The 6,845-nt window shown below is 47.9% G+C and overlaps 1 long non-coding RNA gene across 1 annotated transcript; it reads left to right on the top strand.

Moving 5' to 3' along the window:
* The first annotated feature begins 716 nt into the window (after positions 1 to 716).
* On the top strand, positions 717 to 6,424 carry LOC119963769. Its single transcript, XR_005460163.1, has 3 exons — positions 717 to 863; positions 5,858 to 5,917; positions 6,034 to 6,424. It is a non-coding gene; the product is annotated as an uncharacterized LOC119963769 (long non-coding RNA).
* The last annotated feature ends 421 nt before the right edge of the window (positions 6,425 to 6,845 follow it).

Below are 6,845 nucleotides of genomic sequence, written 5' to 3' on the forward strand. Positions count from 1 at the left end.
TTTCTCCCCATCTCTGTTCTAAAGTGACTCCCTTTTATTCTAAGGCTGTGCCCCCGCGTCCTAGTCTCCCCTGCTAATGGAAACAACTTCCCTACTTCCATCCTATCCAAGCCATTCATTATCTTGTAAGTTTCTATTAGATCTCCCCTCAACCTCCTAAACTCCAATGAATATAATCCCACGATCCTCAGACGTTCATCGTATGTTAGGCCTACCATTCCTGGGATCATCCGTGTGAATCTCCGCTGGACCCGCTCCAGTGCCAGTATGTCCTTCCTGAGGTGTGGGGCCCAAAATTGCTCACAGTATTCTAAATTCTCCCTCAAGTATACCCGGACAGGCACCATAGTGTGGCAACTAGGGGATTTTCACAGTAACTTCATTGCAGTGTTAATGTAGGCCAACTTGTGACACTAATAAAGATTATTAATTATTATTAAGATCTATGCAGAGAACAGGTCAAGTCAGGTACTGACTTGAGATCGCATTGTTCCAGCTCAGCAATAACATACTTCCATTGTCACTGAAGTTGACCCAGGTTCAGTAAGATATCTAATGCTCTGATGGGAGTTTTATGAAGGTTTTAATGAGGCCTGCTCCAGTGTCAAATCTGTCAAACAAAATTGGCAGAATACAGCAGAATGGTCAGAGGAGGACAAAGGAATACTTTTAATTATTCAGGGTGTTCCGACAGAAGTGTGGGGGTGGTGGTGGTTTAAACAGCACTGATTTTTCCTCTTCTCCAATCTGGAAACAGAAAGTGGCTGTGATTTGTTTTCTTTCCAATAGGCACTGGCGCATTTCTCAACTCCTCGGTTTATGTGTGATCTAATTCCTGCTGATGACTCCACAGCAAACCCAAGGTAGGATGGACTCAATGATTTATTACGCACATTCACAAACCTTGAAAAAAAGGGTTCACAACATTCCCCTCCACACACACACATACAGAGGGATAGTGCAAAGAAGGTTTAACATTACAGACACGACAGAGAAAATATATCTACATGAGTGCCAGGGTCCAGAATGAAGTCCAATGAGGTGTTCCTTCACAGAAGTCGGTGGGTTGAAAACAAATGGTATAAGATTTGTTTTTACGGTGGTGTGGACTTCATAAGTGTGGTAATCACCACTGTTGTGTATATTAGGAGATGTGTGGTAAGACCCTGCACGACAGGTACGGGGGTAGTCCCTGCCTGCTGGCTCCGCCCAATAGGCGGAGTATAAATATGTGTGCTCCCTGTACAGCAGCCATTTCGCCAGCTGCTGTAGGAGGCCACACATTTTAAGGTAATAAAGCTTCAGTTTTATTCAACTCTCGTCTTTGTGCAATTGATCGTGCATCAATAAGATTAAATGAATCAGTTTGTAGGTGATGGTACAGAAGTTTTAGCAGAGGCAGGGTAGATGGGGTCATTTGTCTCGCCTGGTCATTCTGTGTGGCCTGATAGTCACTTGTCAAAGCAGCAGACTGGCTTGCAACTCAGGAAGGTAATAATAACCTGTTCAGCAATAAATAATAATAATAAGCCATAGTTTTAAGTCATGTGACCTTACCTCTCCATAGTATCTTGACCAAAAGAATGTTCATCCAGTGTCTAGAAATTGGTTTTGTTATCCAGGCTGACAATGTCTCAGCCTGGAAAGGTTGAAAAGGGTGCCAATTGGGTGAGGGTCCGATGTTTCGGTAGTCATTGGGCTGGATTCTCCGCACCCTCGTGCAAAATCGTGGCCGGCGTGGGGGCGCCAGTTCCCCGATTCTGTGGGCCCCATAAAGCGGCGTACTCAGCAAGTACGCCGCACTGCCTGGGACTACTTGGGGCCATTGCCAGAGGCCCGCTCAGGCATTCTCCACCCCCCGACCGGCCAAAGTCCCGACGGCGTGGAACTAATGTGCTCCAGCCGGTCAGGATACTCGCGTGGCGGCTGCGGACTCAGTCCATGGCCGCCCTGGTCAGGCGTGGGCCGATCGGAGGGCAGGGGGGGGCCATACAGGTGGCCGGGGAATGTGTGTGGGGGGGTTGAGGGTCGGGCGCGCGGCCGCTCGGGGGGTCTCTTTTGTGGGACTAGCTCCGCGGTCCGAGTCTGCCATGGAGCATGGCGCGGTCGCTGGAGGCCACCGCTGTGCGCACGTGCTCCCTCTGACCCAGAAGTGCGGGGGCCCGTATTGGCAGCAAAAGCTGCGAGATCTACTCCGGTTTCCTGCTAGGCCTCTGCGGGGTTGGGAATACGTGTCACTTTGATGCCAGGTTTTCTGACGTAAAACTCTACCATTTTGATGCCGGGGTGAGAATCCAGCCCATTGTCTCCGTGGACTCGCCATGGGGATATCTTTTATAAAAACTATAGAGTGTCAGGTTCTGTTCTGTCATAGGAGAAATAAATCTTTGGGTTTTTCTGCACAAGCATTTTTTTGGGATCATCCACCCCCCTCACCCCATAGGCCCCAGGCTATTTTTGACTGAATTCTGGTTTCAGTCCGACTGGCCAGCAGTGACTAAATTCAGGGATTTTGAGGAAACAGATCCAAATGAAGCCCAGTTACTCTGATCAGTTGGACCTTCCCTCCTTGGACTCATTGGGTGCTGATCTACTTTGGGACTGATATGGACTCTACCTGCTCACCCTTTTAAATATGAGGCCCACAAGTTCACCCACAATGTTTCAAAAAAGGTTAACCGTTCTTCTGCGTAAAATAAATGATGAGCCAGAATAGTAAATGGCTCTTAATTGTCAATTTTATGGTGATCACAAAATGGATGGCAGCTATCTATGGTGGAAATGAAGCAGGATGCTGGAACAGAGCATTGGTTTTTTTTTCTTTTCATAAATTTAGAGTACCCAATTCATTTTTTCCACTTGAGGGGCAATTTAGCATGGCCAATCCGCCTAGACTGCACATCTTTTGGGTTGTGGGTGCGAAACCCATGCAAACACGGAGAGAATGTGCAAACTCCACACGAACAATGACCCAGAACCGTAATCGAACCTAGGACCTCGGCGCCGTGAGGCAGCAGTGCTGAACTAACAGAGCATTGTTAAGGATTTCCAGATATTGGATAAGTTTTGCTGATTCATATATCTTTAGATAAACTCAGAGATTTAGATTTAAAAAGGAATTCTACAAGGTCAACATGATGGATTAGAATCATAGAATCATAGCATCCCTACAGTACGGAAAGAGGCCATTCGGCCCATCGAGCCTGCACGGACCTTCTGAAAGAGAACCCTACCTAGGCCCAATCCGCCACACTATCCCTGTAATCCCATCTGGTGGCAATTTTGCATGGCCAATTCACCTAACCTGCACACCTTTGGGCTGTGGGAGGAAACCGGTGCACCGGGTGGAAACCGCTGCACACACGGGAAGAATGTGCAAACTCCACACAGACAGTCACCTAAGGTCGGAAACGAACCTCCTCCCTGGCACTATGAGGCAGCAGTGCTAACCACTGTGCCACCTTGTGGCCTTGAATTGCCCGGGCCAGCTGCAGTCAAGGGGCAGAATTTTAGGGCCCCTAATATCGGCTGCATCTTCTGGTCATGCCAACGTCAATGGGCCTTCGAATGGTTTGCCGTATTTTACACCCCACCCACCACAAGTTTAGCTCGGCTGCAAAACACAGCCCATGTAGATGAGAAGAGATGTTTCTGTCAGAGGGTTGTGAGTCTTTGGCACTCTCTTCCCCAGAGCGTGGTGAAGGCAGGATCATTGCATATTTTTAAGGCAGGTGTAGCTGGAACTTTGGCTAACAAGGGGCATCAAGGTTATCAGGGATCGGTGGAATGTGGAGTTGAGGCCACAATTAAATAAGCCATGAGCTTTTTTTTAATCTCATTGAATGGGGGAGCTGGCTTGAGGGATCAATTGACTAATTCTGGCTAATGATTTGTATGCATGTTCCTCGGGCCCGCCAGACTGTTGCACTCTGTCCAAATACTACACCCGTAGTTCAGGCCCGTTCTGGATCTTCTGGGTGCATCAGTTTGTCTCAACTGACCTAAGTTGTCTTGCAGTCACTGCTTCGCTGAAGTGAATGGGTTAAATGCTCAACTTCCCAACTTGGATGATAATCTGTGCAGATCACCCATATGCTCTCGGGCCAACCCTGCTTTCGTGACATTGATTTTCTGTCTGGGAATGTGATTCCAATTGACTCTGCCCAAGCAACTGCAATTTATCCTGATATCTCTTCTCAAAACTTCTAAAGCAGCAAGAAAAACCGTAGAATTTTTTCTTTATTCATGCTGACTTCCCAGATGTCGTGGGTGATTTTGATGTCAATGGTAGTTAAAAATCAGAAGAGACGTGGAGCCGCCTGCACATTCTTTATCATCCATTGTATCCACTGCACAATGCCAAAATTGACCCCCTACTGCACTTGTATTGTTATCTGTGTACTTGTTAGGCATTTATACATCTGTACTCGTATGAGAGGACTCCATCCTATGAATATATCAAGGACATGCATGTACGTGTCAATTACCCAAACTATTCATGTCACAGTTATATCCCTGACTGATGGGAGCATTCACAAGTGCCACTATTACCTTACAGATATCAATATCTGCTTGTGGCCTGTGTCTCTATATGTGGTTGGTGCGTTGGCTTTCACTGATAGATTTTTGTGAAAAATATTCTGCATGCTTCAACTGTAACTTTGTGCGGTTGGAATTAGCACTCCAGTAATCTCTCAAATTGCACAGAATGCATTCTCTTACGGAAATGGCCTCTGAGTTCAAAGTTATTACCATCGTGGTGAGCGGCCGCTTCTGAGAACACCTCAAAGGTGCATTCATTATCCAGTTTATGCCTGGTCCAACATACTGGCCTGAATACAGAATTTGGACGCTGTGTTATTGCTATGAGGTGGGAATTGTTAAGGGATTTGTGATGTTCTTCTATTTCTATTGTTACAACACGCTGGACTAGGGTAAGGTCAATTCCAGCCTCCCTTGACCCAGAGTCGCGAGACAATTAAATTGACAAATAACTCTTAGAAAAATACCCAAAGGGCTCGATTCTCCCAAAGGGAGACTGAGTGCCGACGCCGGAGTGAAACCCGGAGTGTTTCACTCCGGCATCGGAGGCCGCTCCTCGCCCCCTATTCCACCCCCCCCCCCCCCCCCCCGGGGGCTAGGAGCGGCGTTGCGAGAAACTCGGCCACCGGGCCTTGACGCTTGCGTCAAAGCGGCAAGCCGAGAATGACGCGGCCAGCGGCGACCAAGTGATGTCAGCTGCGCATGCGCAGGTTGGCCGGCTCCAACCCGCACATGCGCAGTTGCCTCTTCCCCTCCGCTGCCCTGCAAGACGGGGCGGCGGAGGGAAAAGAGTGCGTCTCTTAGAGACACCGGCCCGACGATCGGTGGGCACCGATCGCGGGCCAGTCCCCTCATGAGCACGCCTGTGGTGCTCGATCCTCTCTCCGCCCCCCCCCCCACAGGCCCCACACTTACCTGTCGCGCGCTGTTCACGCCGGCAGCGACCAGATGTGGTTGCCGCCGGCGTGAACCCGTCAGGGTCGTCAGGCCGCTCGGCCCATCCGGGCCGGAGAATCGCCGGTCGCCGGGAAAATGGGCGAGCGGCGATTCTGAGCGGCGGGTGGTGGGAGAATCGCAGGGGGTGCCAGGGCGGCGTGGCGTGATTCGCCCAGCCCTCCCGCAATTCTCCCACCCGGCGTGGAGAGCGCAGAATCGCGCCCAAAGTCTTTGGCCCTTGGCTGCCCAATAATTACAGTCACCAGGTTTCTAAACTTCAAACACAATTAATATAAATAAATATGCAACAAATACAATTGGTTAACTGTCATCCAATTCCTAATCCCCCCACTTTATCTTGCCCTCACCTTCTGCACAGGCACACACAAGACAAACAAACACAGAGGTGAAGAGAGGGGTGAAAAATAACAAGCAGAAGGTAAAAGAGTCTTTGTTTAAGATGGATGCCTTGAAGCAAACCTTCTTTCAAAGTAAACTTTCCAATTGAGGTCTCTGTTTGCAGTCTGTAATGGTTTTCACTGTACATTGATTCAGGTTCTCTGTGGGTCCAGGAGGACAGCATCTCACCACATTTAGAGAGACAGAGATATTGAGAGCCGGCACTCACAGCTCCTTCTTCTTCAGCATCCAGGAGTCAACTGCTGTTCTGGGGTTTCTGAAAATCATTCCACTCAAGTCGGACCCAATCATCACCTGTTACCAGGCAGAATGTGGTCTTTTGGCCAATTTATTGGCCACCAGCCAACCAATCGAACTGACTCCCACCCCATCTCTCAGGTGCCACAAAGTCTGAGTTCTCTTGTTCGAACACTAGCACCAAATACTATGGTGAAACTTCCTGAATTCCTCATTTTCTCTGCTGCTTGACTTAAAAGTACATGTCCATTAAACATTCATAGAGCAAAAATGATAACGGCAAAATTAAGTAAAGAGAAATAAGGGAATCAACAGGAAGCACCCTTACACTATGTAAAAATTTATACGTAAATGTATACTTTGCTGGGTGCTCAATAAAAACACATTTGGAACCATGTTGCTGAGTCACTTTCTGAGCAGTTAAACAGGTACTCAATGAGCTGGAATCTATAAAACTTTGCTGAAGCTGTTGTTCAGCTTTTGCCTCAATTTCTATCTGCTCTGGTTGACTTAGCTGAAACATTGGGAAATCTGATATATTCAGAACAATATTTGTTTTGCCACTTAACGGCCCTTTTGAAGAAATGTAATATGTTTCAATTAATATTTTCAGGCACGCTTCTCATGTTCCTTTTGATCAAAGGACCAGCTTCAAGGTACATATCAGCTGAGTCCTAGAATAGGCGAGTGAGAATTATGAAGGGTTTCAA

This window comes from Scyliorhinus canicula, chromosome 3, assembly GCF_902713615.1.
Source record: "Scyliorhinus canicula chromosome 3, sScyCan1.1, whole genome shotgun sequence".
In the NCBI taxonomy this organism is placed as follows: Eukaryota; Metazoa; Chordata; class Chondrichthyes; order Carcharhiniformes; family Scyliorhinidae; genus Scyliorhinus; species Scyliorhinus canicula.